General features: G+C 40.3%; 1 long non-coding RNA gene across 1 annotated transcript; it reads left to right on the top strand.

Moving 5' to 3' along the window:
* The first annotated feature begins 5,015 nt into the window (after window positions 1–5,015).
* LOC139996979 (uncharacterized) lies at window positions 5,016–7,523 on the top strand. Its single transcript, XR_011802473.1, has 3 exons — window positions 5,016–5,182; window positions 5,297–5,774; window positions 7,296–7,523. It is a non-coding gene; the product is annotated as an uncharacterized lncRNA (long non-coding RNA).
* The last annotated feature ends 5,861 nt before the right edge of the window (window positions 7,524–13,384 follow it).

Here is a 13,384-nt window from a genome sequence, read left to right as displayed (position 1 = left end):
TTTTGTACGGACGCGCGGAAGAATTTTTGCGAAGGATAGAGAGGATAGACATATTTTCCATTCTTTTCGAACGAATCACTCCGATCCTTCTTCACACAGCGTGTCATGAAAGAAGTTTTATCACTTTGTTGTCGAGTAGTTTTTAAACGAAACTTGGATAGATATTAAATACCTGTTATCAGCAGTTTACTGAATCGTTCTACTACCTAGCACCTAGCAGTTTTATAAATTCATGCCTTTCCAATAATACTTTTTACAACATTTTCACATGTTTCTTGAATTCTTTATTTTATTTCCTAGCGAATACCTCTTTCCCCTTTTTCCTAAAGAAAACATTATTTTTCTATATAATTCAAACGATCGATAGTAATAGTAAATTTTTGCTACAACAACACTTTGTTATGGTGTCAAACGTTTCACGATAAAATTGTACGGTGCACTACGCGATACCACAAAATTGCAAAACGCCAATAGAAAAAAATGACGACGAAATAAAAAGGTAACGCTTCTTTCATAACACGCTGTCAAATGAGAACACGACGCGAAAGATTTCAAAGTTGCCTGCTTAGAAACAGGACATCGCGATTTTGCTTCGAAAAAATTGAAACTTTCGAATAATATACGCTCGCCTGAGTTTTCGTTCTATAAAGGCGGATTAAAGTGGAAGACGCCGTGGCGTAGTTAGATCCAACGCAATGACCAGATCGGTTATAAAAGTTCGAATTTCATGCAGCTAGGTTGGTCTGTGCGCGGGCGCAGGGTTGAGCTTCGCCCTGCAAAGCCACATGCATGTGCAAGTGTAAGCGTAACCCCGAAGTTTAGGTACCTAGAGGAGCAAACTCATTTCCAATGTGTTCGCCTCGAACTCCGCTCTACCAGATCCAAGAAGCAATTCCTATGCCAACGACTTTCCGTAAAAACGTCTCATATCGTGAGACATTGTTAAATATATTACGCCATTGCCTTCTCCCGGCCTGCACTGTGCTGTAATATATATGTATGCGAAAGCAAGAACACTCGTCGCCGATACGGGATCACGTGGCTACAAAGTTTTACAGTCCCGTGTGTTGATCACTGTCTAGACAGTCGTCCCGTTGATGCGACCTTTTTTCGCAAGCATCGCCGGACTAACCAGCCACGGGATTCCAAATTTTATCACGCGGCTACGAATTCGTCAACTTTTTCCGCCCTTCGACAAACTCGATCGACAGTTTTCAAGGGACAAATATATTTTCTTATTCGTCCGAGTAGAAATTAGCCCTGTATTATTCCTTCTCGTGAAAACCATATATTATACATATCAATATCATTAAATATTTAGGCACCTGGTGCAATTCGATCGGAATTATTTAGTATTTTCGTTATACTTTCAAGATTATGATCCAAGAACTTCTTTCTCTATTGTAAAATTCTTTACCTTTTGTTATTTATTGGCATCAAACGTTCTAATAAATATAAACTGAAACAAGCGATACACCTGCATCGTGTAAATCCCACGCTTACTTCCAATAAACAGCTGACGTTTCGTAAAATCTATATAAATATTTAGAATGTGGCTATATAAAAACGCGTATCTTACTAACTCATACTTATTATTGCTTGCTTATTTGTTCTAGTTAATATTAATAGTATGTTTTATCGACATCTACTAGCAATAGCTGTATGGTTGTCCGATATAAGACGAGAGATTAAATTTAGATTACAGAGTTTCATCTGACAAGATTTCCAGCTATATTTTCTACAAAGAATTTCATTGATAATCTATCTGTATCGATAATTTAGAAATATCCAGATATTTATACCTACATAGTAGTGTATAAACTTTCTTGTTCTTTATTTTAACTTCGACGAAAAATAATTGAATCGTTCTGGTGGCTGTGTCGTCTCGATCGAAACTTCCCCTACACTTTACTCGCAACAGTATAGAAGATAATGAGCGTTTAAAGACAGCATAAAGTACGTCCGAAGGGAGTTAAGGTAAGAATACAGCGGCCAGAATCTCCGCTGATTCTCTCGAGGAATATCTTTCTTCTTTCCTTTTACCTATCGTCCCTCTCGACTATCCGTTTATCGCTTTCCTCCCATTGCTCGCTTTTCTATCTCTCCGTCCCTGCCCGTTTCTTCGTTCTCCACCAACCGTCGGTGAAATTCTTGCATTTTCACAATCTCCAAGTTTTCATGTCTTCCTTCGAATATCCGTGTCGCCTCAAGTTTCCTCGTCTCGTTCCACGAGACTTTGGTCTAATGAGACTTCTCCACCGTCGCCATCGAGGTAGACGCATGGATAGATATATGTATATAACCCGTCCCTAATCCCTCGAGTACATGGCTTTATATAAAGCCGTAGGTTACATAGCGATGAAACAGTCGGACACACAGGACCAAGTGTTGCGCACACATTCGCGTTCACCGCGTTCTTACGTTACCCTGAAAATTCGTCGACGACATTCCTGCCGATGTCCTCGCCTCGCCATTTCTATCTCCACCATCGCCCTTCTTACATCGTCTTAGTTTTACGTAGCCAATCTTCGCGTCAACAATGTAATACGCTTTACATCTCGTTGGGAGCGAATAAAATTTCGCGAAGGAAACCCGTTCTTAACGAAGGAACTTTAAACCAGCCCCTCCATTTTTCCAATCGTCACGAGGAAAGCTACGTTCCTTTGTTTCATTTCGAAAGACGATCTATATGACAGAGAAGAAGAAATTTCGCAAAGATCGAGAGATATCGTCTGAACGAAAATATCGAAAGAAACAGTCCTGGTTCGCGTGTAAAATATCAAAGCGAGGATTTTGCAGATCCCGCACAATTTGTCAACAAGGAAAATATTCGTTTGGAGGCGTACTCGATGACGAGTGTCGTAAAATCGGCCGGCCAAGCTACAGTCAACAATATTCCGGGAATGACGGAGGAAGAAAAAAGGTGAAATCACGGGAGTGTGATCCCGTCTTGACGCGGCTGGAAACATATGCCTCGAAAACATCGTCAATTCATGGCATCGTTTCATGACGCCAACATTGCAACAAGTTAGACATCCCTAAAAATAATGAGGAGAATAATGGGCGAAAATCGTGATCAACGGCTGAACCGAGGCTTCCCTGTACAAGCATAAACACCGGACATTGCGACTGCCAGGCCAATCAACCGCGAATGAGCGTAAAGAATCCTCTTTACGATATCGCCGCCTGCGTTTTGAACGCTCGACTCTGGTTATACTTGAGACCAGCTGGCCCAGACGGTTAATTGAGAAGTCCTAGACGCCCTCTTGGTTCAACGACGACTTCAATTTACGTATACGGATCTTCGAGGCTCCTATGGTTCGTGAATCCAAGTCTGCGATTGGCCGAGGGCTCGAGAGAACACTGTTGCTGGCACGGCTCGATAAAAGCTGTACTAAATAATCCTCGGAGTAAGACTGGTTGAAACGGGGGGCACAGTCCGCCAGGCTTGCCCGCGTTATTTTCGCGTACTACGCTCTGAGAAATTGGTATTAAATAATTCGAAACGGTTGTCTACAGAGAGAAACTCGTGCAATACTTGAGCAATATTTTGTCTGTGAGACTCGAGTCGCCCGAGAGTCTTCGCCAAACAAGATCTTTAAACAAGTATATGTTTCAGAAAGCTTGTGTATGCCTCTCGAATAATACTTAAGTGAAGAATAAAAATTCATTTTGTTTCTGTTCGAGTTATCGAATTTCTTCGTTCTCTGCTCGTTAGAAGATTAATACATTTAATTTCTACCTTTGCATTCGATGTTTATTTATTTCTACCGTTTCAATTACTTGCATATCGTGTTTCTGGTAGCTACAAATCTATCTATTTTATTCTAAGTTGACCAAGAGACAAACTTTCTCTAAATTTGATCTTAACTTCTCATCGCCATAGATTTTTGTCAGTTACGTACGAGAGCAATAGATTCTACAATTCGTTGTACGTGGATCATAAAGAAAAATGAACGGAGAAGCTGGAAACTGCGAACTAAAAAGAAAAATGAAAATAAGCGGGCAGGAAATCGATACGATGAGCGATCGATGTACAATGGAAATACGATCGTAACTCGAACGAAATATCCTTGCTGGAATCGATGCAATAAGTTCCGGGAGAAGGTCTAGAACGGAGGCCTGAATATAGTTAGGCAAATCAAACAAAACCGAGTCCAAGTACACATTATACTGCCAGCCCTTGGTCCCGCCGGCCGCATGAATCAACATTCCACGAACCCACACACATACAATTATCCTTTATATGATATAATTCTAGAGAACTACAAACTGCTATGCGCGCAGGTGAAGATAATTACCCATAATGATCGCTCATACATATGCACGCTGCAAAACGGAAGAGTCATTTGCAAATGCAAAAAGATACATCGGTGTGTGCAGATGTAATTTTTTTGCGGTAGGACGACCGTGTATACAATAACCGGCGAACTGACTGTACAGGTGTATTTCACGAATACGTAATTTCATAAACGTCGTTGGTATTCCTTAATTACAACGTTCTACGTCTCCGCGCGTGATCGTCTTTGTATAACACAACGTAAGATGGGATAACGAAGGCCAATTTAATTTAGAATCCGCGTACGATCGTATTATAAGTTTGATTTATCTCTGCCATAACCCAGTAGTAGGTATATCTAAATATCATATCACAACGAATTGTAATTGTATCTGACTACGTGGGAGAATACTAATTTATATCACGTTTACAACTACAAACATCGTATATATACCTAATCATAAAAATTCTTAGATTATTAGGAAATATTCAGACTGCCTTTGGCCAAGAAATATCGAACTATTTCAAACGAATGCATTCAACGTGCGGTTTGCAACGAAATATTTTTCACGCAAGTACGAGACTTTACACGCGGATATTGAAGCCGTGAAACGAAAACCACAGGCTTCCCGGTCATACGGTCTTGGTTGCAGGTTAGTTTCGTGAGAGATGACCATGATCTCGTTTCTAACAGGAAAGCAATCTAGCGGTATCGTTGGAGAAGACCAACGGTATCCTTCCCGGTTAAATGGCTAGTCGAGGTATAAAAAAGGGCTGGCCAATTTTTTTGCTCGTTGGCCGTTCTCCAGGAAGGACGTAACCCAGCCGTGAGCCGGTCGACGCGGAAGAATTTTTTCATGCAAACTTTTTCGCATACCCTTTTGCTCTTATAGTTGCTGCCAGGTAAGGCTTGCTTGTTACATAGTTCCACGCTACGAAGAAACGCTGCAGCGGGAATTCTTTCGTTATATTCGTACTAAATTTTACGTACAACGCTGATCTCTCGACGTATTGTAGCTTATCGAAGCGGAAGCGCCGAAGAGGTTGGAGGAAAGAGGAAAGAGAAAACGAGGGTACACAAACGCTATAAGCGAAGAAGAGTGGAATCGCAAGAAGAAATTCCAAAGGAACCCGTGCATCCACGGTAATTTGGCAAAGGTGAGACTTCCTATTGGAAGAAACGTAAAAGGTGGCCTTAAGGGAGGGATGGAAGAGAAAAAAAAGGCGCAACCTCCTGGTTGGGAGACTGGGAAGAAAAAGTGGGGAGCGCAGAATGTCAGCGTAGGCGGGTAGACCGACGGAAAGTTTCGTTCAATCTCTCGTGAGAATGTTACGATATTCGAGCATTGTCAACGAAGGCCACTCAAACGGTTACGCTACGACGAAGGATCGATAAGATCTTTGAAGAATTCTCCTCCGGTGAAAACGTTAACGAGCACTTGGAATCTTTCGTATCGATGACTGCACGTACGTACAAACACGCCGTGGTCTTTCGGTAAGTTTATCGCGAAGTATATCTATTTGTCAAATAATCCGAAACGGTTCTATACTATGTCGGGTGGTACATTGTAAATGACCGATACGAAGAACGATTAGAAAAAAGAAACGTCCAATTAATTTCCAATTAATTTTCCAATTAATTCGCGATTATAAATGGCAAACGTTGGCTTCCACGTTCCGCGAACCGGTACTTTACCATCTCGCGTTAACGACAGAGACCGTGGCACCTACTCAAGGGCGAAGATACGATCTGGCGAGACAGTTCTACTAAATCGCATTTATCCTCGTTGTATTTTAACCTCGATTATTTAGCGTTCGTTGACTCACAGCGACGAATAATTCACGCACATTGCATACGCGCGCGTATAGTCTCGCGTATGCCAAAGTTACAAGATTAATTAACGAGATAAAGAGAATTTTCTAGTCGCGAGTAACTCGTATGTACCTATGAACATTAAATATCGATGCGTTACGTCCCGCTGTTCGTCCGAAACCGATTTAATTCATGCACGTAGCAATAGACGAATGTGGAGAACCAAGTGCAGTTCGCAGTAAAAGACAAGTAGGTACGTTATTGCTCGGCAAGGCTGGCTTCGCGGAAGAGGATCAAATGCGGAGGATGCGTGACGAGCGAGTTCGGCAAACAAATGAGAAAGCACGGATACGCAGGCGACGAAGGTGGATAGACGCTTCGTATGGACGAGCCTCGTGAAACCGCTACAACGACTGCATTATGATGGAACTCTACGGTTCTGGTCACTGCGGCAACGCTGCAGCTCCGAATTTATTCATGCCCGGCAAAATATTTCGTGGCTGCGCCGAGCGCCTGCGGTTTTCGTTGGATTATGCACCGGGGACATTGTACTAGCTAAAATCGTCCGGCTATCAACGTTGCCTCCTTTCACCGTACTCTCGCCGCTTCTACTATGTACACCGCGTCAGCGACGCCAGTCTAGAAGAAGACACACCCAGCAGATCTTTATCCATCTCTCTCACCCTTTCAAACGTTGACAAACATTCGCGTGACCCACGAACGTTAGAAGGCTCGACGACCTACCAAAAGAACGCTGCATCAGGATTTCGCATCCCTCCGCCAAACGCTAGTTGTTTTATCGCGGACGTTAGCTGAGTGCTATTGTCGCGCTCGGCTATGTTTGACCGAACCTGCCTCTTTTATCTAACGCCATTTCGGACTGGACACGTAACCCTTTCAGGTTTATTGATTTCAGGAATCGGTAGAACGTAGTTCTTGGAATTCTACTTTGCTTGTGTCGCTGTTAATATATTATGTGTATGTTTGTATCGATTTATGCAGTTTTAGGAACAACTATAAAATTATCTACTGACATGATTTTAGCTGTTTGGATAATGGTAAATAATATACATCTTCGCGAAGTAAATAATCTTATTCTCTCGTATTATGCACCGATATGCATCTCTGCGTGTATTGTTATTAAGAATAACATCAAATAAATGTTTAATATTCATAACGTATTAATATTTAACGTATTTTTAGCTTGGCTGGTTTGGGCTGTATCTCAAGGCTGAATTCGAGACGCGAGGAAGGAGGATGAAGAAGGACGGAATGAAGAATTCGGTTTTCAATTTCTATCACGTCTTCGCATCACCGAGCTTCCGTTCCGTTCGATTACGTTCTACCATCACGTGTCATTTATGTTTTGGTTCTTCTTTCTCAATTTTGTATCTTTGCTCGAATGTCTTTCGGTCGTGCAGGTAGAAAGGAAGATAAGATGAAACGATCGAGCTTCAAATATTGATATTTTTAAATTATTACGAGTATAATCTTCGAAGCGCTGTATACGTTTTTATCGCGTCGATTTATTATTTTTCACCCGAATAATCATAGTATGCGTGCGAGTGTTAATGAAATTGCAGCATTATCGCGACTTCCTATTTTCTCTTACAAAATTCACGACCTCCGAAATTCGCAATTGCGTAAACAGGCAACCTTCTCGCGATAACACGAGATACGAAATGAACGAAAGAAACGTATGCAAGCGTGAGACGAAAGCTGAGCCTGTTTCGTATTGCGGCCGCGTAATCTACATCGCGTTAACACGAGAAGAAGACGAAAAAGAGAAAATCCAAAGAACGAAGAAAAGAACCTTACTCTGACTTTACTTTACGTACCAACTGGCCCTGAATGTCAGCTGCTGCAACGTTGGATGTACACGCTTCGTATGACATTCTCGAGCATAAATCAGCCAAGATGCGTGGTTAATTGTACAATTGTGATAAATCAAACGATCAGCGGGAGGCCGTAATTACCCGTATGTGGACAATGATAAATCAAATGTAAGGACGTAGAATCATAAAATGTAATAGCTTACAGCTTATGAATATTACGGTAAAACTGCGTATCCAACGTTCCCTACCTCTTATTAAGCCTAAACAAAATATTCGTGTATAAGGCAGGATCGTCTGCATCCCGATTACTATTCTACCATTTTCGTCGTAAGATTGTATACCTATGCATTGAAACATGCTTATGTATACACCACAAATAATGTATATAAAATTGTTCGAAATAACGTTGAATCAAGATGACTTAATGATTTGTAAGAAAATATAGTAAACCATGAAAAATACCATTTTTCTATTGACACACACCTTTCCTTAGAAAATATGTAACCTGAATCTTCGAATACATTTTAGCTAGTTGTCACTGTGATTTCAGTCTGTCAACGAATGATTCATTATCTCGTATAAATCCGAAAGGCGTGCTTTATGAAGATTTAAACGATTTGCAACATCCCTACTGATTCGGAATTAATCGTGACTACGGAGTAATGATTCAACAGGAGCAAAAAGATTTATATACCGTCGTAAAGATACCCCGATCGAATATCTTGGCGCGCCATCGTCAGGAATTTATCCTAACTACTAACGTGTTCTCAGCTGTTCATGAGAATATATAGTAGCTTGTTAAGCTATGATCGTCTAAGTACGCGTTACGCTCACGGAATGTAATTACAATTGCGTTTGATGAACGATTGGTAATGAATGCAAAAGCCCCCTTGACAAATGATAGAGAACAACGTACGAGAACAGCGGTATTCTATTTGATATTCACGATGTTAAACGTGAAAACAATCATACGACAATTGACGGAACATAAGAAACTCTGATGTCATTTTAGTACCGGTAAAACTTACATCTTAACAATATTATTGTAATAACGTTAAAGAAGACTAAAATCGCCGTTTGAGATAGTGTTATGTTCGAAGATCATGCGTTTAACTATATTATGACTACTCGGAACGAGAAATGAACGTCAAGAGACAAAGACGATAGTATAGGTTAGGACATGTAATATATTTTGACACTTGTCAACGTATACATTACAATGATTTAACGTGACTTTTCTGCCCGTTTCGCATATTGCATCGTCTTCGTTAACTTGTTGCCTATGTTAATGACGACCGCCTGAAAAGTTGGCATGCGAAAGTTTGTCTCTCATGGACTATCGAAATACGTGACAACCTACGTGAATGACATTCGGCAGTTCGTCAGTAGGAGACAAGTTCCGAAGAGAGCTTAGGGCGTGAGAGAATCTATGTTAAAGCATAAAGACGGTACTGACCTGTATTAAAACGTGTTGGCAGAAAATTCCGATATAAACTGTGCATTATTCAGCTCCAAAACTAAAATGGTCACGTGGTTGTGTAACACGCATGTTGCCACTCCGAGAGAAGGATACCATATTACAACCGGACGCATGCGCATTAACAAGTACGTTCACTGGCGTTCGCGACGTGCATAAAGCCGATAGAACGAATCCGAGCAAACGAATTTTCCGGAAATACTATAGCTACGGATAGCTTTACAATCCGTCGGGTAAGATTTAATGAATCTCACGATCGACCCGGCTGCGTGTCGTGGCACGAACTGGTCACAGTTAATCCCTGCACAGTTCCTCCTCTTCTGTCCTCGCATACATGTACGCATAGAATACCAAAGAACAGCCGCGTATCTCCCAATATACATGACGAAGGGAATCATAGCTTGATTAACCGTCAAGTTTAGGCGCGCGCGCGCGGGTTTATTCTAACCAAGAAATGTCCCCGATCTCATGCCGCGACGTTTTCTTAATCCTATTCTTACGATTAATCAGCGTACGTATTTCCAATCACTCACTTACGATACTATATTCTCATATAGTTTACGATTTCGACAGATCAATGTAATGTTTTCTCAGAACACACGCTAATGTCGCGAAAATTAATGGACGAGCGCGCGCTTTCGCGGGATCACATCCCGATGAAATATGTAGTCTATGACATAATCGAAAGTCAGGCGGGCGCGGGAGCCCTGTTTATTGGCGCTGCCGTCGACGTCGACAAGTCAACGTTCCAACCTACGTCACTTTCGTCGTCGAAGGTGTTGCTGCCGTAGGTGGTGCGCGATCGTTTCGGCCCTAGGTAAACGTAACGCTGTCTGAAGAAGCCTCGAGAAGACCCGGACGAGGTGGGGGTTTATGGGTTTGCAACCTATGTACTACAACGTATTTCTAGTTATGGCTCCACGACAAAACCTACCTATATAACTTCGCGACATTACTATGTGTATCGAATGTACGAGCCAATGTCGATCTACATACACTTATATAGATGCAACATATATACAACACAAACGTATAGATGCAACATATGGGATACGTATTATAGGTATGGATGTAGTTTGTTTGACATGGCGGCTGACACGAAAGCGAGACGAAGCAGGAAGACTGTCTGGCAGAAAGTAACAACGTACAGGTATATATGGTATATACAATATGTATACACGTCTCCGTTGCCACGAGAGGATTTTAGTAAAATTGAGTTTCCCCACCCAGCCTATTTCCGAAGTAAACCTTACTCGCCTCTGGCGCGTATCCTGCGTTGACGCCAATATGCTCGTCGTCATCAAGAGGAGGTGAAATTGAAGCTCATTTTTTCCCTCGAAGCTTTCGTATCTCCAGGTACATAGTTTATTTTTTCTTTCTACCCGGATCTTCTACCTTAGATTAAAATTTTAATGCGAAGCTTGATGATCAACCGAGATTTTTTTTAAGACTGAAAAACATCTCGAGAGTTATATCTTATTATCGTTTATGCATACAAAAAGCAGGCAAAATAAGGAAATGCAACGAAAAAATTTTTATAAGTTTCTTACTTAATCTGGACTAAGATGTTGATTAAATCCATGAAATATATAAAATCATTGTTTGCTAAAACTGCAACGTGCAATATGAAAAAAGTTGCAAAAGTTTTCAAGTCATTACATATACAGTAGATTGTTTGGCTATGTGTTGCTCCAATACAAATCTAGCACGCGATACTTATACGATCGGTAAAGTAGGATGCGGTAGAAGTTATCGACCCACATCGTACATAACTCTGGAGCAACTTCAGAACTATACATATATATGTGTGTATTTATGTAATAGTATGAATATATATATGTACATAAAAAAATAAGAGATAAACTAAGTAATTTTATATAAAATTCTTACGTCAAACTCAATTTCGGTTTCATGATATAATCTAAAAAATATAAGCTCTCCAAAAAGAAATCGTTTCTATGGAATTTGGGTTTGCATTAGAATCACATACATACAATAGAAAATATAATACTAAATTACCATAAATAGTATTATTTATGTCGAAGCACGACTCGATTTAAAAATAGCAATATCGTATCGTTAGATAATTATACTTAACGTTACTGTGATAGCTATAGTCATCGCATTTGTGTAAAATATAAATTGCGAGAACTATATGCATCGATTGTAAAAATTACAAAATGTTACCTGCCCACGAGCGAAGCTCAACTTGGTATCGTCTTACTTTACCCTCGAAGATTTAACATACGCAAGGATAGAGTGTCTCGCTGGAGGGATGGAAAACGCTGTAGGTAGTGAAATAGTGGGGGGAATCCTGGATAGAGAGCGGCCATGATGGTTCAGGCGACCATTCAGCGTGCCGCATCGTCCCGTTACGGCGTAATGGCCGCGGGACGCCGCCCAATGTAAAACTCCGTGGACGATACGCTTATTGGACACGAAGGCGTTAAAAGTTTTATTGCATGACTGACAGTTACACCCCGCATTTCAAACCCCGCCACGCTCGTCTTTCTCCCTTAAATCGTAAAAACCAAGGTACGGATCTGTCGTAGCCGCGGATATTCTGGAAAACCCTATATGACTGAGAATGCCCCCTGGGCTACGCCCTATGAACTGTGCTTCATGTTATTTGGAAACTCCATTTTCTAGTTACTTTTCCATTATCCTCTCTCTAATCAAAATCGTACGCGAAATTTTAATTCCAACGAAAGTTGAATAAATTTGTTTGTAGCAATTTTGTAACTATACCACTTTGACTTTTTTTTTTAAAACGTGAAAGCTCTAACGTTTCTTCTACTTTCCCCTGTTTAATGTTATTATCGACACGAGTGGAATACCTATAGCGAAGCCACTATACATGCAGTTTGACTATTAACGAGGTAGGATAACGTTTAACGCGGCGTAAAAGTAGATTACGTAACGTTGGTTAGACTATCCAGAGTTAACGAATTCAATGTAACGTGTTCGGAATCTGTATTTTAATGATCTTACGACCTAATCGTATTTACATCGACAACGGATAAAAAGCAAGCAACCTTTTGTTATAGATTTCATGTTTATATTATGGATTGTAATGTTGTTGACATAGCAGGTAGGTTTAATAAATTCACAGACATTAGATAATGTAACTATGCATATTACAATAACAAGGAGGTTCAATAACAGACAGCTAGAAAACCAGTAAAATGCACGCGTAGTAAATCTAATGTTTGTTTAATATCTGTGCATATTATATAATTACATCGTATCGCTGCAAGTAGATTGAATGAACATTGTATGCGCGTATGTTCAAATTAATAATTATATGGGTATTAATTGTCCATTTCTTATCGAACTACTATAATACTATAAGCCACCGATGGTAGGTTAGGGTTAAGTGATATTACAGGTATAAGTGGTGCACCAGACTTTATATCTAACCAGCTGACTCGTTTAATGAGTTCTATGCATATATCGTACAATCAACTAACGACTTCACCTACCATTACAATGTATTTATTTTTTTATTGGTCGAAGTTTTAAGCAATGTCATATACGTGAATTAATTTCGTACTTTTAATACAACTCGCTGTAACAGACGGTTACTTGAAAATAAAACGTCGCTATATAGATAGTTAAACGAATTATAGTCACTTATCTACATAATAAACGAAGTATCGTATATAACAGTAAAAATAGATTAAAGAAAATTATTTAGTAATTCGGTGAACGATTACGAAGATCAACAGGCGTATATCAGTTTACTCACCCTTGGTTTCGATCGATGAACTCCGATCTTGTGGTCTTAGGACACTGCACTCTATTACAGTCAGCACGCGAATGTTCAATAATAGATCACTACCGCACTACGGTCTTTTTCCAATATCGCAAAGTTCGTCCATAAATCTTAAGAAACGATAATGATTATTTACGAGTTGTACCGACACAAGGAGACTTCATTGATTACTCCTTGCCCTGGGTCAAGGACGTTTAGTTTGCGA

This window comes from Bombus fervidus, chromosome 19 (assembly GCF_041682495.2).
Source record: "Bombus fervidus isolate BK054 chromosome 19, iyBomFerv1, whole genome shotgun sequence".
Taxonomy (NCBI): Eukaryota; Metazoa; Arthropoda; class Insecta; order Hymenoptera; family Apidae; genus Bombus; species Bombus fervidus.
This window is presented reverse-complemented; position numbering and strand designations above follow the sequence as displayed.